Below are 26,108 nucleotides of genomic sequence, written 5' to 3' on the forward strand. Positions count from 1 at the left end.
TGTGGTTTACGACACATTTGCTTTTTGTCTTTTGTCGAGTTTTTTTTTTTTTTTTAGTTATATTATGCTAATGAAATGGTTATTACAACATTAATGAGAGATTCTGTAGAATAAAGATTAGCTCAACACACCGCTTTATATATACACCCAGGGCGTTGGCATTCTCCAAAATTGCTAAAATAATATTGACATGGATTATCATTTTGTATATTATAGAATAATATTCCAACAATAATTAATGCTGCGAGCTGGCAGAATCGTTAGCACGCCGGCGAAAAATATTTTACATTCTGAGTTCAAATTCCGCCGAGGTCAACGTTACCTTTCATCCTTTTGGAGTCAATAAAATAAGTACCAGTTGAGCTTTGGGGTCGATGTAATCGACTTAACGGTTGTTGGGCTTCTGCCAAAATTTTAAACCAATATTCCAGTAACAAGGCGTCGATGAAACAACTGTAATATTATGCAATAAAATATGTTGCTCACTCCGTTCTCTTTGGTAATGTGTGTGTGTGTGTGTAAGGCGGCGAGCTGGTAGAAATGTAAGCACGCCGCTCAAAATGCTTAGCGGCATATCGTCCGTCTTTACGTTCTGAGTTCAAATTCCACTGAGGTCAACTTTGCCGTTTATCCGTTTAGGATCGATAAATTAAGTACTAGTTTTGAGCACTGGCGTCGATGTAATCGACTTACCCCTGCCCCCAAATTGCTGGCATTGTACCAAAATTTGAAACCAGTGTGCGTGTGTTTGCGTGTGTGTACTGAAAATCGCGATCGAGCGAGCTTTTGCCCTTTTGTGTGTGTGTGTGTGTGTGTGTGTGTGTGTGTGTGTGTGTGTGTGTGTGTGTGTGTGTGTGTACACGTGCACCTAACTGTTCTCTTATCTCCAAACGATAAGCCTGTCCTTTTCTTTAATGGCACATCAACTTTAGAGAGTTCTAGAATTTTGAGATTATTTTCCCTTCTCATTTGTAGCTGGTCATAATCGTCAGTTGATACATCATCTACAGGCAGAGATAAATTTAATTAACCTGACAAGGTCCATGCAATCACAAGGACGATGATTGAGGAAGTTGGTCGTATGGGCCTTAACGTTAACAGTTTCAAATACGAGCTCTGGCTTCTCAACCATCCAAGCTTCACATCAGCAAACAGTAAACGTGTTTAGACTCCTTCCCCTCTATCGCGGTTCCTCTTTTTTCAGTGTGGTGCTCTCTTCGATCCCCAATTTCTGACCGAACTTTCGAATTCATCTTTCAATACAAGATGGCTAACCTCGAGTAAATTTTAAAATATCTTGTGGTAATTGACCCCCACCAAGGTTTTTTTATGCTTCGGAATTGTCGATTCCTTAGTTATTGTACTTTCTCAGAGTTAGTCCCTTTTATAGATTCTCGTCGCCTCTCCAATGCTTTGACGACCTAATCTTCAGGAAACTCGAATTCTTGGTCAATGTCAAACACTCCCCAAAGTCCAGCGACTAGCTGCTTTGCCCAACCGGTTTGGGGATCTAGGTCCGCACAAATGTTCGTTTCTATCTCTTCCTTGTTTTCTTTCTTCCATTTACGCTTGCTCTCCTTTAGTAGGCAACACCCTCTCCTCTCCAACAGGGAGATGAACGAAGCTCGGTTACAGTGGAGAGATGCTGGGTTTGTCAGTTCCTGTTACAGTTGAGGATAGACAGAAGCAGAGAGTATGACACAATCCGCGTTCAGGTGCCACTTTCAACTCTCTCCTTGATCAATGTGATCAATTTTCAAGGTGTCGCCTACTTTCTAGTAGTGCAAAATTCTCGGGGAACTGGATTGATGCCCTGCCTGTGGCCAACATTGCAGGTCGACTCAGTTTAGATGAGCTCCGCATCTCCATCGCATTGAGAGTGGGAGCTGACGTTTGTAGGGAACTGAGATGTTGCTGTGTAGACCCTCTCGATTCCACACGTCTTCACGGTCTGTCTTGCCGCTTAAAAGCTGGTTGTTTCACTCGTCATACCGCGCTAAACTTAATCATTAAGCGGGCCTTGGCTCGGATTAATATCATCTCCGTTCTGGAGCCGGTGGGATTATCCAGAATTGGTGGAAAGAGACCAGTTGGTCTTACTCTCTGTCTCTAGGTTAGAGGTAGGTACTTCATCTGGAACGCCACAGTTTGTGTCTCTTTTGCTCTCTCCAGCATCATGGATGTTGCGGTAAATGGGGGCATCGCTGCTTCCATAGCCGAACGGAACAAAACCCTGAAGCATTGGGACACGGCAGTAAACTATCCCTTCCAGCCTGTGGCGTTTGAGATGTTCAGAGGGACTGGACCGGTAACGGTGAAGTTCTTGTCATCATTGGCTGCTCGCCTTACCGAGGTGTCAGGTGATGTCCATGAAAGCGCTTAGCTTTTCCAACGCCTTAGCCACGCCATCGCCCGTGGTAATGCCGTGGGTGTATCGGCTTGCTAAACTTGGTGCCGCATTGGTGTTACTTTTCTTTCTCTTTTTTTTTTCGTCTTTCTTTTGTAAAATATATTCCTTATCACATAATTAATTATTTCAAATGCTGTAAGTCTAAGCACGAACATTTAATTAGCATCATACAATTACTGACTGCATTAATAAGACCCCGAAAATAAACGTCACTTAATGTTGTATGATATTTGGTAGACCTGTATCTGTTGTTCAAAGATATGCTAATGAGCACTCTGAGTTACTTCTCTTAGTTACTTATATATATATATAAGCATGCGTTATTTACACACACAAACACATACACACACACATACACGTATATGTAATGGAGCAAGGCGAGATCGAACAACCACCCGTCTACTAGTTTCAAAATGGTTTTATTAGAAAAAAAAAAAAAAAACACGCAGGTTTTATTGTATATCCGGGTGCAATCATATGAACACTTTCCTCTCACAATCGCAAACCTGCTTTTCTTCCCCACCATCGTTTTCATGCCACCACCACCACCACCACCATCACGACTAACGCCTCCGTTCCCGCTGCCAACTCCGTCGCTCCTATATAAATAATTGCGATTCACTCCTAACTCCCACAATACTGTGCGTCTGAAGCTGAGACAACTTCATTCTTCTCTGGTTGTTGTTTCAGTCGGAGTCGAAGATGGAAACCAGACCAAAGAAGCAATGCTTCCTTTGGACTGTGTTTGCCCTGGCATTTCTGGTCCTCCTAAACGATATTCAAATGTCCGAGGGAGGGGGCCAAACGCAAAAGAAAGCGGCGAAGGGTCGTGTCGAGGTAAGTTCCACTCTTCATTTATACCTATTAAATATACATCTTACTTAATTTTGTATGTTACATTCTCCTTATCTCCCATTTAGTTTCGTAATAAATAACAACTATTTTATTTTTTGCGCATATAAAAAAAACTGGCACACACGAATCAATTAGGTGTGTGATTAATCTTACCAACACTTTTCACGTTACAGGAGCCGTTACATAGTCGCTCGACCGGCTAGAAGTAACGGCCTGATCTCACTAAAACCCCACCCGATCATTTGAAATAAATGAAAAAATATATATATTTGAGATTTATAATTCTACATACCCCTTAGAAAGACAGGATGGGTAAGTGAGATATTGTTTTCTGCTTAGGGTTGTCCGATCAAAGTTGACTTATAGCTAAAATAACAACAGCAACATGCTATTCATTACATGAAGGGGTTTTTTTTCTCTAGTAATTTAGTCTCGTGAGCAGCATCTGGAACATTTGTGGTAAAATGGAAGAGTTAGAATAATTACGAACGATACAGACTAAAGTAAAGTAGCCAAACAGCTGTCGTTTATGACGCGATTTATCGTTTTCTCAGCGACCATCGCCCAAATCGTTTCAATTCAATTAAACGGTTAATGCTTAATGCTTTATGCTTTAAATATAGTTTATTGAAATACTCCAGAGATAATCACAACGTACCCTGGTACGGGAAACCTCGCATTAGATGACCATTTCTTACTGCTACCTACGTAAACCCGGGAATATATCCTCTTGAGTTTTATGAACCAATTTTTCTTTTTTGGGGGTCTTCCTTGTTACTATTGTTGTCATTATGCAAACTTATGATCAAAAGCGTTCCAGTTGTGACAATCCAACTGTTTACAGGTATTCTTTATCCCCGGACTATACTATTTAATGTTTTTTTACCTTAAAAAAAATAAATAAATACGGCGTGATTTGAGGTAGATTTTACTGCTATTTCTTGCAGATCGAGCTGTTGTCTGATTGAGCGGTTCTTATAATTAAAGGCATTTCAATTATGATCCTTCCGCTTTTTTTTTTTTTTCATTCAGACATTGTGCATCTCCCACCTTCACACACTTGGAATTATACGATATATATATATATATATATATATATATATATATATATAAGGGATCAGCAAACATTTGCTTCACCACATACCGAAGTTCAGAAATAGCAGCTAAAAAAGCTGCTATTTCTGAACTTCGGTATGCGGTGAAGCAAATGTTTGCTGATCCCTTAATTATGTTTATAAATGTATAAGAACTTTTAAATAAGTTCTCCACCGATAATGGTGTTTACATACCGAAGGGCTTGGTAAAAATTATTAATTTTTTTATTTATTTATGTGTTTCAGCCAAGTGGCTGCGGTCATGCTGGTGCACCACCGTGAAAAATGTTATCTGTCAATTGTTGATTTATTAATAAATTAATAAATTGATAAACCTTTACCCTTTTAATTGTAATATATATATATATATATATATATATATATATATATATATCCTCGAATAACAAAAACCGCTTTGGGGTCTCACTTCCTTAATATACCTGCATCAGCTGGATCAAGGAAGAAAATATTTTTCGCCCCAGGTCGACCTTCTCCGCGCAAGAAAGACTTTGACTAGACAAGTTCCAACTAGTCATATCCTTCTGAGCACTGTGCATCTAGAACTACATTATCTGAAGTAGCTTTCATAAAAAAAAAAAAAAAGTGGTGTATAATTTGAGGGAGATTTAACTGTTAGCCCTGATAGGTCGAACAATCACATAAACTTCCTCCTGTTGTATATGTTACATATTACGGAATTATAAATAGAAAGATAGGCGCGCGCACACACACAATGAATAACCACGAATGTTGTATGTGTTTCTCTACAAACACTATTTTTCCAATTGATCGGGTCTTTTTTTTATTTATTTTTTCTTACCGACAAAGCACTACAGGATATATAAACAGTATCAGTTTTGTCCTGTCTGATATATTCAATGAAAATCGATTTCCTATTCTTACAGACACACACACGTGCGTGTGCACAGATACATATGTACACACACACACACACATATATATATGTACATACATATGTATATATGCGTATACGTATGTATATATATATATGTATACGTATGTATATGTGTATATGTATGTATATACATACATGCATGTGTATACACATGTATGCCTTAATTCTTCGAGACGCCGGTGTTTTAATGGTGGCAGCTGATGTAGGAGATGTTTCTATGTGGCTTGCTTGTTTGTTGTACCTTGTTTATCATTTTGTCCATGTTCTTTTGCCACGTCATGTACCCAGTTATGTATCTATATGTACATGTAGATGAAGGTATGTACATACATGTACATATATATGCATATACTCATATATTGTTTATATATATATATAGATAGATAGATGTATATACATACATGTATATGTATGTGTGTATATATATATGTGTGTGTGTGTGTGTGTGTGTATATGTATACATATGTATATATATATATATATATATATATATATATATATATATTTCCACCTGCTTCTCTTCCTATCCTTGATTACTTTATCTACTATGTTGCTTTCAGTTTGAATTATTTGTCCCTCCATAGGATTTGCATGAGGTATCCCCTCTTTATCTCCTATGGTCTCCAAATTAGGCAGCCTCTCATAAAAGCACTTCCATGCCAGCTTCTAATCTTCCATATTGTTTATGAGTATACCTTCATTATTCTGAATACACTTCTTGTCAATGGCATCACAGTTCTCTCCCACACACTGTCTTACAATCCCAAACACATCATGCCTCTGGTCCCTTACGTTGCAAGACAGCTCCAAATATCTTCTTCTGTGCTTCACCCTTAGCCAAGTATCCTTGTAACCTTACTACCTTTTTATTCATTTCATAATACTCCCTATTGCTACATTCCTCCTGAGTTTTCCAAGTCTATCTCTTAGCTTTTACTACGCTATCAACCATATCATTCCACCACGACATGACTTTTGGTTTGGCTGAGACTTTCCTCCAGTCACAGGTCTGTTCTGTAGCCCTAAGCAGGTTATCTTGTAGAAATTCCCAGTTGTCATGTATTGCAACTGATGCCTAAATTTTCCTCCCTTCAGTTATGTTCCCAATTGCAGGATCTTTTAGTTTCCATATCTTCCTTCCCCATGTTGTATTTGTTTCTGTATCTTCCTAGTTTTGACTCTGAACTTAAAAGCTACTAATTTATGTTGTGTGGTGCATTCTTTGCGAGCAAAGGTTTTGGTATTTACAATAGCTCTTGTGTTTCTCTTCCTGGTGAGAATGTAATCTGTCTGACTTGTGTGTTCACTAGATTGGTAGGTGATGAAATGGTTGGCCAGCATCACTGAACTGCAGGAGCCTTACACCCTCCTTGTTTCTTGCACCATGTCCATAGCCTCTCTGTATGTCAATGAAGCCATTAACATATTGACAAACATCACTGTTGATATTGCCAACCACAATGATGAAGTTGCTGTCAGTCGTCATTGAGGTAGTCTGCAGAAGGATTTCAATCATGCTTGTGAAGCATATGCAGAGATAACCATCACTGTTAAGCTACCTAAATCTGGCTTTATCTTAATTATCCTATTGTACACCCAGACTACTTAAATTAATTTTTCTCTACATTTCTCAGCTAGCAGTAGGTCTACTTCATCCTTGCTGTCACTGTTAGCCAGAAGAATTTATATCACTGTCTCCTGCTCATGAGGAATTTGGTTGAGGATCTTTTCCATCTTACCTCTTGCACACCACATTCATTCACTCATCTCAACTCTGTCATTTCCATAATCTTGCCAGACCTACCTTTCATTGTGTCTACATTTATGGTTGCAGGAAGAGTGGGGGTATATCTTTGATGGGAATGCTTTTTGGTGGTTGGTCCTTTACCGTATAAGGACGTTTGTACCTTCTATTATCCATGAGAAAATCTAACTCATTAGAGTACTCTGCTGTACTCTTTCACCACAACTTTCTCTCACTCTTTCTTCCTGTTTCTCTTGGAACTGTATTTCAAAGGGCCAGCCTTGTCACACTCTGTCTCATGCTGAATCTCCCTGAGAACTGGAACCCTTGTTGTCATAACTGATGGAGTGCCATGTAGATACACACACACACACACACACACACACATACACACATGCATTTATGTTTCTACATTTTTTTGCTATTTTTTTACTCTTTATTGTTACTTAACTTTTTTCTCATTCTAACCCATTTTCAGTCTCTTCAGGATTTCACTAACATATATAACCCATGCCAACATAGAAGGCAGACATTAAATGATGGTGATGATGTGTGTGCGTGCATGCGTGTGCACACACCCTTCTGCATACCAATATGCTGACAAATAGGAATATTGACCCCCACCCATACACACTCTATTCCTGCCTAATGAAAGGCTTCCAGCCTGAGTTGTTCCTTTTGGTCTCTGCTGATACTGATTGATCCCTAATCCAGCTGGATCCCACTTAAATATTTTCTCATCTATTTCCCCTCATCTTAACAGCTATTTATTGATTTTCTTTTTCTCGTTTCCTCATCCTAACCTTTTTTATAATTCATTTATTCTGCTGTTTTTAAAATTTTATTTTTGTCTTCTCTACTCACAACTGACCCAACAAGTGAGCCTCTACCTGCTAGAAATAGCAACCAACATCTTATATAAAAACTAGAAGCTGTTAGATACTCTTTTACTTGTTTCAGTCATTTGACTGTGGCCATGCTGGAGCACCGCCTTTAGTTGAGCAAATCGACCCTGGGACTTATTCTTTGTAAGCCTAGTACTTATTCTATCAGTCTCTTTTGCCAAACAGCTAAGTGATGGGGACATATGCATACCAGCATCAGTTGTCAAGCAATGCTAGGGGGACAAACACAGACACACAAACACACACACACACACACATATATATATATATACATATATACGACGGGCTTCTTTCAGTTTCCGTCTACCAAATCTACTCACAAGGCTTTGGTCAGCCCGTGGCTATAGTAGAAGACACTTTCCCAAGGTGCCACGCAGTGGGACTGAACCTGGAACCATGTGGTTGGTAGGCAAGCTACTTACCACACAGCCACTCCTGCGCCTATACGTGAGGATAGTGAAGTTTTGCTTACCGGTGTTGGTGGAAATATTGACAAGCCTTAGATCATATAGTTCAGCTCGATTGTGGTTGACCTTGGGCTAAATAAAAACAACAAGACCATCCCTTTTTACTCTTATCTTTTCCTTAATTATTTCATGTCTTTTCCACCACACTTTTGTTCCTTCTTATTCAAGCCCCTTCCGGCTCCCCCCCCCCCATCACTTCTTAGCTTTTCCTAGTTTTCTCTTTCTCTCCCACACTTAATGAATTCATTCCCTTGACAACCTGCCCCTCCCCCCCGCCCCCCTCTCTTCTATGCTTCCTTCCTTTTCCCTTTCCCATGAACTCAAATCTCCCTTTTCCCTTTCCCATCTCTCCCCTGCTCTGTTAGAATCATAATTATTATCATTTAAGCTGCCCCTATTCAACCCTGATCGACCAGATCCATGATCAAAGTATTTCCAACCATGGCCTTCCTGTCGTTTTCCCTCCGTGTGCAGAGAGTCGAACAACATATTTGTTAAACATGTCCTTTATTCATGTAACAAGGTGTGATTTGAGGGAGTTTTGGTGACTACTTTTAGCACATCAAATGACTGTGGAGGTTCCCTCATTGATTTGGCTTTATTTTAGTTTACATGTGTGAGTGTGTGTGCATAGATGCGTGTGTGAGTGTGTGAGAGTGCATAGATGCATGTGTATGTGTGTGCATAGATGCATGTGTGTGAGTGTGTGTGCATATATGCATGGAAGATGGACGTTAAACAATGCTGACATTTCCTTTTTAAGATAGTAGTGAGTGATTTGCTGGTGGTTTAGCTGCTGTTTCTAGCTGGTAGAAATGTTAGCACGCCGGGTGAAATGCTTAGCATTATTTTGTCTGTCTTTACATACTGAGTTCAAATCCTGCCGAGGTTTACTTTGCCTTTCATCCTCTCAGGGTCGATAAATTAAGTACCAGTTGCATATTGGGTCGATGTGATCAACTATCACCCCCCCTCGCCCAAAATTTCAGGCCTTATGCTTAAAGTAGGAAAGAATATTTGTCTCATCTAAGTGGCGAGCTGGCAGAAACGTTAGCACGCTGGGCAAAATGCTTAGCACTATTTTGTCTGTCTTTACGTTCTGAGTTCAAATTCCACCAAGATCCACTTTGCCTTTCATCCTTTTGGGGTCGATGAATTAAGCACCAGTTGCGTATTGGGAGTCGATCTGATCAACTGTCCCCACTCCCCCAAAATTTCGGGCTTTGTGCCTAGAGTAGAAAAGAATATTTGCCTGGACTGAACGAGATGAGGAGTGGGGTGTGATTGCAGTCATAGTGTTATCAAATATGTAGCACTGGGAATTGTGATGGGAGGAAGGGAGGGGGTTAAGGTGCTCCAACAACAAACTGCCATTTCTTGTCTCACTTGTTTTTTTTATAGTTTCATTATTTTCCTTTCAAAACTGTGTGGTTTTTGTTTTTTGTGCAGCCAATAATAAATGGTAACTGTGCCAGTTTTGTGTTGCTTGTAGTTTACTGTAACGAGATTGCTGGTCCAGACAGGATTGTCCTCATGAACAATGGATCTAATATTATATTGCCTGTACAGTCATTGTCGTTGGCTGAATGCAATAACCGAGGGGAATCTATGTATATTTGACCGTTGCCAGTACCACCTGACTGGCCTTCGTGTGGGTGACACGTAAAAGCACCCACTACACTCTCGGAGTGGTTGGCGTTAGGAAGGGCATCCAGCTGTAGAAACTCTGCCAAATCAGATTGGAGCCTGGTGTAGCCATCTGGTTTCACCAGTCCTCAGTCAAATCGTCCAACCCATGCTAGCATGGAAAGCGGACGTTAAACGACGACGACGACTATACTAGCCAATTTATTCTATTTTTAACTCGGTGGGGTGGAATTTGAAGGAAATTTGAGGGAGCCGCGATGCAGTCTCCCTACCTGCTATTTCTAGCTGGTTGTGCAACCACATAAAGGCTTTCTCATTGTCTCAAGGTATTCTTTATGTTGTTTGTATTTGATGTCCTCTGTTATTAATGGTAAAAAAAGAAGGTTAAAGATTTGGTAAGTGCTGCTTGGTTTGGAACCAACTTCCTTGATAATTTTTGTAGGAGTTGCAGGAATTGTGTAGCTATATCTCGGAAATTATGGCAAGACCTGCGTGTAATGCTGTGTGGATGTTGTGTAGGATTGTGGAGAGGTTACATCAATAATCTAAAGGATGTTCCTCAGAAGGAATCTTTCTGTTATTCTGTTGAGATTCCAGATACTGTTATTGTACTTTGTAATGGTAAGAGAACCCAGGAGATAATTCACCAATGATTTCTTTATCCAGTGAGTGCTCAAGCATGGCTGTGTGGTTAAGAAATTCACTTCCCAACCATACGGTCTTGGGTTCAATCCCATTGCATTGCTCTTTGGGCATGAATCTTCTACTATTATGCTGGGTTGAGTAAAACCTTTGTGACTGGATTTCATTGACAGAAACTGAAAGAAGCCTGTCATGTGCATGTATTTGTGTGTGTCGTTGTTTTGACATCATGTGCTGTCTGTAAATAAGCATCACCATCATACAAGCGGTGTTGTTTGTTTCCAGTCTTCTGTGAGAAACCTGTCTGGCTTGGGGGAAATGTTTACCATTTTTGGAAACAAATCAGAGTTGATGACAAGAAGGACATTTAACTGAAGAGAATCTGCCTCAACAAATTCCGTCTGACCCATGTAAGTGTGGAAGTTAATTGATGACGCAACAATATAATCATGGCTTTTATTGATCAACATTTATTTTCTATTGATTCATTATTCATTAATTTACTTTATTTGCTCCACTTTTAACCTTTCATATTGTGTAATATTTTGCTCTGTATATCTGAGAGAGAGAGAGTGTGTGTGTGTGTGTGTGTGTGTTGAGGTGTGTGTGTGTTTGTTGAGGTGTGTGTGTATGTGTGTGTGTGTGTGTGTTGAGGTGTGTGTGTGTGTGTGTGTTGAGGTGTGTGTGTGTGTGTGTTGAGGTGTGTGTAGTAATTTTAGAAGTAAGTAGGGGAAGTGGAGCTAAGTGTTTTGCTGAAGAGGCTGATAGCATGGTACCTGCCTTCTTTTTATCATTGAATATTGTGATTTGGAAATGGGAAAGTGTGGGCTGGATATTCCTTTAGGATTTCTAAGAAATACATTAAAAGGAAATGCTGCTTCTGTTGGGTTTCAAGTTTTAGAAGCTTTAAAAATTCTTTTTGTTTGTTTTAGATATTAGGGATTTTGTTTTGTAAGTACAAGTTGGTAGATAAAGATATAACATTGAATACACTAATTCCTTTAATCCTTTGATGTATGTTTGTGACTTTGTTTTTAAGATATTTGAGATTCCCTGAGAGTATAGCATTTCACTATCATCTCCAAAGTAGGAACAACACTGATTCTGCGTCTATTTTTGGTAAACAAATTGCAGAAATAGGATTTCTCTGTCCACTGAGTGCTCTTAGAATATTAGTTCTCTTTGATGTTGCAACAATGCAATAATGGCTTTTTATTGATCAGCATTTATTTTCTATTGATTTACTATTTATCAATTTATGAATAAATCTGCTTAATCTTTGATCTGTTTACCTGGTTCAATCTATTACTTCTTCCATTCCTGTTGCTGTTGTGATTATTTTTCCCCTTAACCTTTTTCATATCAGCCTGTCTGAGACTGCCCATGGTTCTATGATACAAACTTTCTGTTTTAATGTGATTTAAATTAAAACCTACTATCAAGATTTCATGTTTTCCAAATACCAGCTTAATAACAAGTTATTTTACTAATCTCTTTATTAGTTTCAAAATTAATTGATACGAAGATGGTGTATTTCAACAGAAATATGGTAAAAAAAAAAGGGGTTAAATATCCTGCCTAGACATGGAGAATATATATTTGCAATGAATTATTCTATGTAGCTCAATAATTATGAAACTAATTAAGAACTTGATGAGATTTTGGTTGGCCCAGTCAACACCTGATGAAAGGTATTCTAGCCTTAACCACTTGTTTTGTTTTTCATCATCATCATCATAATCTTTTAACGTCCGCTTTCCATGCTGGCATGGGTTTGACTGAGGACTGGCGAACCAGAAGGCTGTACCAAGCTCCAATCTGATCTGGCAAAGTTTCTACAGCTGGATGCCCTTCCTCATGCCAACCACTCCAAGAGTGTAGTGGGTGCTTTTTACGTACCACCGGCACAAGGGCCAGTCAGGCAGTTCTGGCTACGACCACGCTCAAAAGGTGTTTTTACATGCTACCTGCATGGGAGCCAGTCGGGCGGCACTGGCAACAACCACACTCGAATGTTGTTTATCACATGCCACCGACACATGTGCCAGTAAGGTGATGCTTGGTGAGATTTTCCCAGGAATGGTGTGTGCTGGCCTACATCATTTTACATCTCTCTTTCTTTTCATCTTTATCTCAAGACATGGTGCTGGTCAAATTTTGGATTTAGAAGAATATTTTATGATATTAGTATTGAATAAATTTCGGTAATGAAATGATGAAGCTGGTGGTGGTGGTGGTTTAGTCTCTGGTCACACTTGACAGTCCCAGCCTTCTCTCAAGTACAGTACACCCAAGATAACATTATTCAATATGTTTCCTTTTCTTAGATATTAGGTTGTGATTTGAATGAAATTTCGCTTCTATCTCTATTAGGTGAAAAAGCTCAGTAGAGACTTCTTTGTTGGTTATCAGGCATTTGGTTGTTGTTTTTAACCTGGGTCAACTCTACTTGAACAGACAGGTCTATGGATAAAAAGCATTCCATCTGCAGCCATAGCATTTAAAAATTTTTATATATTTCTTTTTCTTTATCTAAGACTACATTAGGCTATGTGTCATTACCTTTTTAAAAGGTATTAAGCTGTGGTGCGTGGGAATTCGGCTGCTATTTCTCTCTGATCAAATAAAGAGCTGTGGGAAAACTCAAAGTTGTTGGACCTGTAATATACCCAGGGTACATTGCAGGTTTTACCTCTACTTCATGGTGAAGCACTATGTATAAGGATGTTCGGAGGGGGGGGGGGGGAGTTATACCTCAATTTGTAGACATTGTAGAAACACTCAGCCATTCTCAGACTAAGGAAAGATTTCCTTTTCCATTGACAAACTAATTAATGGAAGTAAATTTGTTTTAACTTTTTTTGAAATTTATTTATTGAAACCATATAAAAACAGATTTTTTTTCTTCTTGTAAACAGTAGTGATATGTGAACTTTGAACCAAGCAATTTATATTCTGTTCAATTGAGCTAATAATACCGTATATATAATAGCGTCTCTCTCTTTTTTGTTCTTCTGGTTAAAAAACAGCAAACACTAAATGTTTTGGTTTTGTTTTTGAGGTCAGTCATTTGATAATTGAACATTCCAATATTGGAGTTACATTGTCTGTAACACAATAATGTAAAAACAACAATTTAATGGCTGATGTAAAACTTGTTGGCCAGTTATCAGATAACAAACTAAACTTGACTGTAGAAGGTTCAATTTAGAGAATAAAATCAATTTCTTTGTAACACTGCACACATGGAAACTAACTGACCATAGCAGTTTGTTTGTTGACTCCCTTCACACACACACACACAAACATTTGTGTGTGTGTGTGTGTGTGTGTATTTATGCGTGTGTGTATATTTATGTGTGCATGTATATATTTATGTGTGTATATATATATATATATATATACATGTATATGTTTATATATGTATATGTGTATGTGTATATATGTATGTGTATATATATGTGTGTATATATGTGTACATATATATATGTATGTGTCTGTATATATGTATGTATGTATGTATATATGTATGTGTCTGTATATGTGTATGTATGTATGTATATATATATATATATATATATATATATATATATATATGTATATGCATATATGTAAAATGGGTGAGTATGAACAAATGATTGCCAATGCATACAGTGAAACTTTCCCATGCTGGGTATTGTTTATTATTATTTTGTTATATACAATTTATTACATATGCACAAACATACAGTATATTTCTCAAGTGAAAACAATATAATGTATGGGTGTAAGTGTTCGGTGAGTTGTTTTAGTACCAATAAATGAAAGGTTTTTAGTCTGTTATCAGACACACACACACACACACACACACACACACATGTACATACATATATATTTACATACATACATACAGTAATCTCTCGACTATCACAGGTGTTGTGTTCCAAAACCCCCAGCGATAGGTGAAAATCCACAAAGTAGAAACAGTACTGTACTCTATATTTTTTATTATTTTTATAATTTGTATATATTTATTATAAATGCAAAACAACACCACGTAGGAATTGACGTGGCTGTGTGGTAAGTAGCATACTTACCAACCACATGTTTCCGGGTTCATTCCCACTGCGTGGCACCTTGGGCAAGTGTCTTTTACTATAGTCTCGGGCCAACCAAAGCCTTGTGAGTGGATTTGGTAGACGGAAACTGAAAGAAGCCCATCGTGTATATATATATATATATATATATATATATATATATATATATATGTATATATATATATATGTTTGTGTGTCTATGTTTGTCCCCCTACCATCGCTTGACAACCGATGGTGGTGTGTTTACGTCCCCATAACTTAGCGGTTCGACAAAAGAGACCGATAGAATAAGTACTAGGCTTGGAAGGAATAAGTCCTGGGATCGATTTGCTCGGCTAAATGCGGTGCTCCAGCATGGCCACAGTCAAATGGCTGAAACGAGTAAAAGAGAGAGTAAAGAGATAGATAAACTGAGATGTGGCGAGGGATTACTGTATATAATAATAATAATAATGAAATTATTGTGTATAGTGTATACATGCACACATATCTGCTCTGCCTGGGATTATTTTACAAAACTTTATTGGTCTCTTAACAGTCATCCCATAGACAGAGTGTATTTTTAAACTCCTGCTGCTGTGTTCACCTCAAGTTAGGCCTGATGGAGCAAACCTTTGATCCAAAGCATTCCAGATATAGCAATCCTGTTTCTTTTTCATGGTATAATGTAGCCAAGAGATTATCCTGTCCTTGTTCAAGGCAGTTGTATCTGATATAAGAGAAATTTGATTGCTATTTCTAGCAAATTAAACGGCTGCATAGAGGCATATTTAACTCACAATTAAACTTTTTTTTTTTGATGGCTGCCATAAGTAGTTTAAACTAGTTTCTAATAGTAGAAGCCGGTTTCCATCAATAAAATAAATATTTGCTTTAAATCTCTCATATTAATATTTAATGGCAACAGAAGAAAGGAAGCTGCTCTGTAAAAAGTACTGGTTGTGTAGTAATATTAAATAGCACAGAATTGTAAAGGAAATTGCAGAGAAATGAAAGAAAATAGTCATTTAAATGAAAGGCAGAAACCATGTGATGAGGACTGCTACCATTCCTCGCCTACTTACTGCAAACTAACCCAATATAACTTCTTTTGTACAGCAGAAATATACACCACACAACTACAAGTTGAAAGACAAAACTGAAATACACCTTTTTCAAAATAGCTTCATCCACATACCTTGTGCCTTACATTTCTGGTCCATCCATATTCTCTACCTCATCACCATCACGCCTTCACCTCAATTCTTTTTTTCATTTACTAACTCGCAACCAAATATACAATACCATCTCTCTCTCCCTCTCTCTCCCTCTCTCCCCCTCTCTCTCCCTCTCTCTCTCCCTCTCTCTCCCTCTCTCTCCCTCTCTCACATATGTGCACTAATTCTTGGAGAAGGATTAGTACAAGGAATCAGATAATTGTTTCCGTCTGTGAAAGAATTTTTTTACTTCCAATTCTGTGCCCTTTTTTTGGGTAAATTTTTGCTATTACACCCATCTTGTGAGACAGATGAAATAGTAAAATTAATACCGTGCTTGCAACCATTATCTCAAGGTCAACCAAAGCTGTGTTAGTGAAATTTGGTTGACCAATGTGCAGAAGCTTGCTGGACATGTGAATATTGGCAGAGGATCACCTGATTTATGCCAAGGGCAGCTTTGTCTTTTTGTCTTGTGCCAATTAAAGTATTAGGGGTGGGGGGTCAGCATAATTGACCAAGGTCCTTTAAGACTGTTCCCCAGCATGGTCACAGTTGACCCAGTAATTGAAACCAGTAAAAGAATATTTGGTAGAATTGCCAAACTGCTCATTAAGATTTACATACTGTTCTGCCAAAACCAAATTAGTGTTGTTTTTGTTTCTTAAATAGATTAGTACTAGAAACAGTTAAGTATTGTTTGTCTAAACACTTGATCTTACCAATTAAAATGGGTTGTTTTTTTGTCTTGGAGATTTTTTTATTTTCACTTTGTAAACAGTATTTTGTGGTGACCTCCATTAAAACAGAAGTCATTTTTCAGTTCACTTTTACAGATGTTAAACATCTGTGTTAGAATCTAACCAAGTTTTTTTTTTTTTTAATGTGACTGTCGTAATTTAGCATCAGGTCAGCTGTGGTTGAGAGCAGACCTACAACTAAAAGCAATCCCAATTAACCATCTCTGGCTTAGTGGGAGTGGTCATGGTGGGAATACTTTTACTCAGAGGTTTGCTCACTCACAACTGACCTGATTATGTATTTAAAACTCCATTATTCAAATGCATCCTTCCAATTTTAAGATGAGAATATGGAATTTGTTGAAGATTTGACTGTTATCTTTAGTGAGTTGAGCAACCTCATAGAGGCTGGTGGTTTGTGGTGTAGCTAAACATAGATGGGAAGATAGTTTGAGAGAATTCTACTGAGGATTAGAGGAAATAATCAAGATTCTATTATTTAGAGGCAGTTCTGAGACCAGAAGCCCTTACAGACAAGATGGCAGATGGGATGTCTGCAGCAACAGAAAATAACCCTCTCTGTCTTATCAATGTGTTTATTCTTGGTCCTTGTTTCTCCCACATATTCTGTATGCCTGCAACATGCAAAGTCTTTCTGTCCCCCATTCATTCCTTTTCTTTTTGACATACTTTTTTACACTTGGATGCTCTTACTAACCTGAATCCTTTCACAGTGTGCTCTGGGTACGTTTTACTCTGACACTCACTCTAGATTTGTCTCCAACAAAACTATAGAGCTTTGTCTATTTGGCACAGCTTCCATTTCTTCCTTTGCTGTTTGATACCAGTTTTCTCTTCCACTTTACAAAGTTTAAATTTGAGATGTCTGCTTCATCATATTGAAAACAGTTGCTTCCAGTAAGGGGCTTGTAGTGCTTCCAGTAAGGGGCTTGTAGTGCTTCCAGTAAGGGGCTTGTAGTGCTGGTGTAGGGCCATTTCAAAGTATAGTTTATTCCATTGTGTGAATGGGGAGCATCAATTGTCCTACTCACAACAGGACAGCATATTAAATGTCCTCTTCTGTTTTTATTCAGGGTTTCTGGTCTCACAGACTGCTTTAGATTCAACGTGCAGAGACCACTTGTCCATATGATTAACCCTTAACCTTCCCCTGTTGGATTTTTTCAGTCAACCTTTCTGTATCAGATGCTATACCACTGCATCATGTAAGGAGTGAGTTAACCCTTAAGCATTCAAACTAGCCATATCAGGTTAAAATATTTAACCTGTTTCATGTTGAAACTGGCTAGATCCAGCCTATCACATCTATCCTACAATGCCATTCTAAAACTAAAGAAGCAGGTCATCCAAATCGCGAAACTACAAGGTGATGCATGATTAATTCAAAATAATAATAATAATAAAGAAACATTACATTTAAGATAATAATCTTAATATTAAAGGGTTAAGTTACTATGGGAGCTATCAGTCTGAAGGTGCTAGGAAATAAGGGGTTTGTCTCTGCAAGGAAGAAGCTTGGATCAAGGGTAGTTCTTGCCTAGGTTGTTGCCACAATTTGTGGAGAGTAGGATACAGAAAATACCAGTCACCAGATAAAGTAGTTGTTACAATACAAAGAAACTTTTGTGAAAGAACAAAAGTAATTAAAACATAGAAGTTAAGTGTTGGCTTGCTTAGAAAAAGCATTATTATTTAAACTGCTTGAGTTAAGAGGAAATGAGTTTCATGGCAGAGGGAATAATCTCCTAATATAATAATGAGCAATGTGTGTGTGTGTGTGTGTGTGTGCGTGTGCGCGTATGCGTGTGCGCGTCTGTGTGTGCGTGTGTGCGTGTGTCCAAAATCATGCCAGATGCGAAGGAGGAGAGTAAATAGTAATTCAGTGAAGGAGAAGTAGTGAGAGTAATAGCCCTGACTGAGAGGGGGTGAGAGAAAGTAATAGCAATGAGAGAAAGGAAGGGGTGAAAAAAATCAGCGTTGCAACTCTGTATGAGTATGTGTGTGTGTGTGTATGTGTGTGCGTGTATAAGGGAAGTATGTGGATAGTTGTATGTGTGATTATTATGGACCTTATTTTGTACTTTATTTATATATAAAACACTACAATTAACTGTCATTATTGACGGCACGTAGTCAGCTAGGAGCAGATAATTGATGAGGTTAAAATATAATAGCTTGGCAGCAGCAGCTTAGTTCATATCTGAACTTGATTTCTTCATTAAAATGAGCAACGACAATTGTCTTTGTTCAAATATGGAATATTGTAATTGGTGGTAGCATTTCACACCACCTGGTGGCATGATGGATGAATCAAATGAAATTCTGTTGACATTTAACAACATTGATCCGTGTCGCTGTTACTGAAATCTGTGTTTAGCTCTGCTATTCTATTTGTCCACAACTGTTTCAGTAGAAAGACAGAATATTTAATGAGCACTCTGTGTGTGTGTGTGTGTGTGTGTGTATGTGTATGCGTGCACACTCTGGTTTTGACATTGTTTTATTACAAAGCTGTAATAAAAAAACAAAAAAATTCTTTAAAACATTCTATTCAGCAGTTCTTCATTTACTGAATGAATTAACTGTGATTTTTTAACTTCAAATACTGTTAGTCATAAGCACCAATTTAAAATGGTCTCTCATAATACTGACAAGACAAGGGGAACTGTTATCCTTTCTGCCTCAAATTGATGCTTGTAACATTTTTTCATTGCAAATTTTCCATTATTGTTTTCTCTTTGCTTTCTCCTCTTTGCCCCTCCCCTTCTTTCACACTCTCCCTGTCTTTTCTTCTACTCTTGCTCTTTTCACTGCCTGTCTTGACCCTTTCCTCCTATGTCCTTCCTTCTTCCCCTCCTATTCTTTACTCTCCCCCCCCCTCTCTCTCCACACAAAATGTCACTCTTCTATTTGTTATTTTCATTTCAGAGTTGCACTGGATGACAATTGAATAAACTTCCTGAAATCAAACGCTTCATATACGAAGACCTTCCATTGTAGTATCCTTTTATCAAGCTCTCTCTCTTTCTTTTTACTTGTCAAAAAGGTTTTGCAGTCTTGCCATTACTATTACTTACAGCTGTTTCTGCAAAAGGTGTAGAGCACTCATAGTTGAATACTTGAGTATCACCCTATAGTTTCATTGGATCTTCAAATAGGGGGTGCACTTCATGTTTGAAGCTCCAATGAAGCTATAGGGTGATACACAAGCACTCGACTATGAGTGCTTTACATCTTATAGCAGAAATAGCTGTAAGCTAATGGAGTCCATAACATAATTGTTTATTCCTTTCATTATCATCATCATTTAACGTCTGCTTTCCATGCTGGCATGGGTTGGACAATTTGACTGAGGATTGGCAAGCCAGTAGGCTGCACCAGGCTCCAATCACATCTGGCAAGGTTTCTACAGCTGGATGTCTTTCCTAACGCCAACCACTCTGAGAGTATAGTGGGTGTTTTTTATGCCAGCAGTACGAGGGCCAGTAAGGCGGTACTGGCATTGACCGCATTCGTATGGTGCATTTTATATGCCAGCAGCGTGGGAGCCAGTCCGGTGAGACTGGCATCGACCATGCTCAAATGGTGCGTTTTACGTGCCACCAGCACAGGTAGTACTGGCATCGGCCATGACAATGACTTCACTTGACTCAACGGGTTTTCTCAAGTACAGTTTATTGCGCCTAACTGCTCTACTTGAGTTCTAACACCAGGTCTATTCATAAGAAGCATCAAATGTGGTGTGCAAGAGAGATGACTACACTGGTATGGTTATGTGTTATGTATGGATGAAAGCTGTTGTGTGAGGAAGTGCCACACCCTAACAATGGAAGGAACCTGTGGAAGAGGTAAACCCAGGAAGACATAGGATGAAGTGGTGAAGCATGACTATCGAACATTGGGCCTCACAGAGGCAATGGCAAGAGACCAAGACCTTTGGAGATATGCTGTGATTGAGGAGACCCGGCAAGTAGAGTGAGGTCACAGCCATGGCTGATGCCAGTGTTGCATGATTGGCCCCTTTGATAGTACCCTTGAAGCGTCGGGCAATATAATATGCTTGAGAGGACCTGTTGAGTCAAGTAAAATCTTCCTCAGCACTGCCACATAGCACTCCGTATTCACCATTTGAGCTCTTTCATTTTTGTCTTCAAACCAATATGGGCTGATGATGCCATCTTTAGAGATTGATACCCTTGCTGTGCACTTTGTTGAGTGTAACAAACTCTGAAACACTTCCTCCGGTACACGGATGTACCCCAATAAACATTATTGCTTGCACTGCAGTGTACGGTTTGTTGGCGAAATAGGCCTCCAGGCAAAATGTCTTTTCTTTGGCTGACCAAGACATGTTGGGGTAGACTATTATTCCAATCTTTCATACACAAAGTCGACTTGTATACTCTGAAAAAAAGAAAAATTAAAATCAACAGTTTTATTCAAAGATTTGTAGGATCTAGTTTTTTTTTTTTGGGGGGGGGGTCACCCTGTAATTGAGCAGATCTGTGATTGATCAAAATGTTCCAGCTATGACCATCTTGACTTGTTCCATATCTAGTACTACATTGTTTAATGCAAAACTTCTTTATTTTAAACAGTTGTGATATTTCTTTCAGGAAGATCAACAGCATTCAAATTCTCTCGTTGGATATCTAGATGTCCAGCTTAAACACAGCAAAATATCTGTACTGCATTTAGTAAACAACAGAAGTTATATTTGACAGGTATTAGCTTCCATAGAAATCTTTTGAAGCTATACCATATCTTGTAATATCATATGAAGGGGACTGAAATACAGTCTAATGGAACATTTACTTCACATTCGCTTGATTTTACAAAACTGTATTTTTATACCGTCTAACCCATGCCAGCTTGGAAAACAGACTTGCTGAAAAGAACAATGTAATGTCCCTCATGTTGCATCCTACATCACAAAAAAAAAAGACATGCTATTCAAGGCACATTACTTGAAAAGAGCTTGGGATAGTCATGGCCGGGTTTTTTTCTTCTTTTCTTTAGTCTAGGGAGAGCTTGTACCGATGACAGTTAACTGGGCATCCAAGGATGGTGGAAGATGAGAGGAAGGTCACTATTTTCAGGTTGAGTGAACTCCTTTAAAGGTACTCCAGTTAACAGATGGTGTTATTAAGCCAGATCCTGAATAAGTCTACCTCTGCCTCTGATCATAGGTTTGCTCATTTAGGGCCAACTTTGGGACCAAACAGTAACATAATTGTAACTTATCACCGATCCATATTAGATCTCTTGATCTCCTTTTTCAGTCATTAAGCTGTGGCCATGCTGGAGCACCACTTTGAAGAATTTTAGCTGAACAAATCAACCCCAGTACTTAAGTTTTTAAAGCCTGGTACTTATTCTATCAGCCCTTTTGCCGAACTGCTAAGTTACAAGGATGTAAACACACCAACACCTGTTGTTAAGTGGAGTGAAGGACAAACACAGGCACAAAGACACACACACACACACTTATACAACAGGCTTCTTTCAGTTTCCATCTAGCATATCCACTCACAAGGCTTTGGTCAGCCTGAGGCTATAGCAGAAGATACTTGTCCAAGGTGCCACGCAGTGGGACTGAACCCAGAACCATATGGTTAAGAAGCAAACTTCTTACCACACAGCCCCGCCTGTGCATGCCATATTTATTCTTCTATTCTATGTAAAATGGTAGAAGGCCAGAATTGTTATTTTCTTATCGGAAGAATAAAACTTGTCTTCTTTAACCCATCTCAGTGAAGATGTTGTTTTCAAGGCAGTGCCCGGTGCAGAACCACAGTTGTATCTACTTGATGACAATGATAGTACAATAGAGGTAAGACTTTACTTTGAATACTTCTTGTTTGTTTTTACTATCTTTTTAATTTTATATTACATTTTGTGAACAATAATGTTGCTTAGTTTGAGGTTCTCTACACATCAGTCACTAATTAGTTAATTGCAATAACAAGAACAACAATAGAGTGCCAACACTACTAGTTATTTTTATTTACTTTATTTACATTTGACAGATAATTGTCCTCATCTTGTTTATTGTTAACACAAAGTTTCGGCTGATATACCCTCCAGTCTTCATCAGGTGTCTTGGGGAAATTTCAAACTTTTGACTTTCGTAGCTGCCACATCTTAGGGATCTCAGTTCTCAGATATCCATACTTATCAACCTTTTCTCTTTCTTTCATGATGATATGTTGATATTATTATCATTATCATTATTATTATCATTATTAAGGCGGTAAGCTTATAGAATCGTTAGCACACTGGATGAAATGCACTGACTTTGCCTTTCATCCTTTTGAGGTCAATAAATTAAGTACCAATTGCATACTGGGGTCAATCTAATTGACTGGCCCTTCCCCAAAAATTTCAGGCCTTGTACCTAGAGCAGAAAAGAATAGTTCAAAGGCAGTGAGCTGGTAGAAATGTTAGCACACCAGGCGAAATGCTTAGCAGGTATTTCGTCTGTCTTTACGTTCTGAGTTCAAATTCCACTGAGGTCAACTTCGCCTTTCATCCTTTTGGAGTCGATAAATTAAGTACCAGTTGTGTACTGTGGTTGATCTAATCGACTGGCCCCCTCCCCCAAAATTTCGGGCCTTGTGCCTAGAGCAGAAAAGAATATTTCTTCCTGCTCTTTACATTCTGGTTTCAAATCCTGCCAAGTTCAACTTTGCTTTTCATCCTGTCGTGGTTGATAAAAGAAAGTGCTAGCCGAATGCTAGCTCAATGTTATCAACTAGCTACCCTCTCACTAAAGACAGCCTGCCTTGTTCCAAATTTGAAACTATTCGAGACAGCAGGCTGGCAGAGTCATTCATGTGTCAACAAATTGCTAAGCAGCATTCTGAGTTCAAATCCCACCTAGGCCAACCTTGTCTTTTGCCCTTACAGGGTCAGTAAAATAATGTACCTGCCATGCACTGGGATCAACATAATTGGCTTGCCCTCTTTCCATTAAAATTGTTGGCCCTTGTGCCATTCATCATCATCGTCCTCATTTAATGTCCGTTGTCCATACTGGCATGGGGTGGACAGTTTGACTGGGCTGGCACACTGGAAGGCTGCACCAGGCTCCAGTCTGATTTAGCGTGGTTTTCTACAGCTGGATGCCCTTCCTAATGCCAACCACTCCGAGAGTGTAATGGATGCTTTTACATGCCACTGGCATAGGTGCCATTTCTGTGACACCGGTATCCAGTATCTGCGACAACTGTGATTTTGCTTGGGTTGATGGGTCTTCTTAAGCATAACATAATGCCAAAGGTCTTGGTCATTGCCTCCGTGAGGCCCAACACTCGAAAGGAACTCAGGCACCTCACCTCCGTGAGGCCCAATACTCGAAAGGAACTCAGGCACCTCACCTCCGTGAGGCCCAATACTCGAAAGGAACTCAGGCACCTCACCTCCATGAGGCCCAATTTGTAGCAATTATTACTAAAACAGCAAATTGGCAGAACCATTAGAATACCAGACAACATGTTCAGCAGCTTTTTTTCCAGCTTTACATTCTGAGTTCAAATGCTACTGAGGTTGACTTTTGTCTTCCATCCTTTGAGGGTCAATGAATTAAGTACCAACTGAGCATTGGTGTCAATATAATCAACTAGACCCCTAAAATCTCAGGCCTTCTGCCTATCGTAGAAAGAATCATTATTATCATTGTTTAAAGAGTTGTAAATCATTCTTGAAAATTTAAATTTTTTCAAATTCAATCTTGCCTTTCATGTATTTTAATGAGTTTTTTTTTCTTTCCAGACTATCAATCTCAGTGACTTAACTCAGTATGACTGCAATAAACTGATGGAAACCAATGGATTCATCAAAAAGGATAGTAAAGCTAGCCATGCTGATTTATAATCTAGTTTATATGTGTGTGTGTGTGTGTGTGTGTCTCTCTCAATCTGGACAGTGTTTTTCACTCTCAGAAATGGTTTTCACTCAAATAGTTTCTCTTCAACTAGTGTAGCAAATCTATTTATTATCATATTCACAAATGTTTAGTATTGTCTTTCAAACTGACACCTCTATCTGTTTGTTTTATTAAGAGATAATGAGAGGATCCTATAAGGATATGGACATTTTCTGTTCTTTGTCTATAATAGACTTAGTTTAGTTTGAGGAGGTTGCAGAGTTTTCAGGTTAAGGGGCCAATCAAATAATTTTGGATTAGAAATCGTTAAAATTGAATAAGAAAGAATGAAAATTTTCATTCTAATCTCTATGTTGGAGATTTGGGGAATTATAAATAAATAGAGGATTAGTATTGTAAGACTTCAGATAGATTTTTAACTGATAATATTTGGTGGAGTTCCATGACCAATTAAGAAATATTTTACTCGTTAATTAGGTTTAGTTAATTAAACTTATTCGTTTGAGTAAGTTGAGACATTTTCTTCACCATTCTCCACGATGCTATTTATCGTCGAATCTAATCGAATCATTAATTCTTGTAACCAGTTTTGTTTTCTGTGTAATATATGGTATAATAATGTCATTTCTGTTCTGGTTATCTGTCTTGTCTGTTTGTCTGAGACTGGTTGAAAGTGGATTGTGTGAAAGGTCTAGAGTCACTTCTAAACTGTCTGTCATGCATAACAGCTTTAACTCTTATGACGTTTCAAATTTAAATATTTGGTTTGGAACCGACATCTTACACTTGTTGAGTTGTCATGCTTGACAGTATACTTTAGAAAACAACAACACAAACAATATTCAACTGAAAACAAAAACGAAGAAAAAATTTCATAAAAAAAGAAAATTTATTCTTTATGAATTTTTAAGAATTTGTCTATTAAATGCTTTATATTTACTTACTTCTTGTGTCTGCTTTTTTTCTTTCTTTTTTTTAACTTTTTTAACACAGTTTCTCATCTTTTAGAAAAAAATTACACAAAGCTTTCTGTTTTAATGCAATTTAAACTCACCTCTGAAATAAAATTGAAGACATCTCTGAAGAATAACCTGGGAATCTTGAAGTCTGTCTTTTTTCAAGACAAACATTCATTGTCCCTGTTGGCATGAGTTTGACAGGAGTCACACCAGGTTCCATCATCGGTTAGACTGGATCTGTTAAATCAGAGAATTGCATTGAACTCCAAAGTCTGTTTTGGAATGGTTTCTAAGACTGGATACTTTTCCTAGTGCTAACTATTTTACAGAATGAACTGGGTGCTTTTCTCCATGGCATCAACACTAGTGAAGTTGCAAAATAAACACAAAACAAAAGGAAGACCCTTAACTGAATAGGGTTGTAGTAGACAGGGATACGAGTTTATGCCAGGTGTTGAGAGGGAAAAGCACAGGTGTCTTGCTATATATATATATATATATATATATATATATTCCTTTATTGCCCACAAGGGCCGAACCATAGAAGA

General features: G+C 38.3%; 1 long non-coding RNA gene across 1 annotated transcript; it reads left to right on the plus strand.

Annotated features, from left to right (window-relative positions):
* Positions 1 to 3,043: 3,043 nt before the first annotated feature.
* On the plus strand, positions 3,044 to 25,544 carry LOC106872214 (uncharacterized). The gene is made up of 4 exons (XR_001409747.3): positions 3,044 to 3,247; positions 19,642 to 19,712; positions 22,468 to 22,546; positions 24,487 to 25,544. It is a non-coding gene; the product is annotated as an uncharacterized LOC106872214 (long non-coding RNA).
* The last annotated feature ends 564 nt before the right edge of the window (positions 25,545 to 26,108 follow it).

Source organism: Octopus bimaculoides, chromosome 6, assembly GCF_046866305.1.
Source record: "Octopus bimaculoides isolate indiv1 chromosome 6, ASM4686630v1, whole genome shotgun sequence".
NCBI classification, from domain to species: domain Eukaryota; kingdom Metazoa; phylum Mollusca; class Cephalopoda; order Octopoda; family Octopodidae; genus Octopus; species Octopus bimaculoides.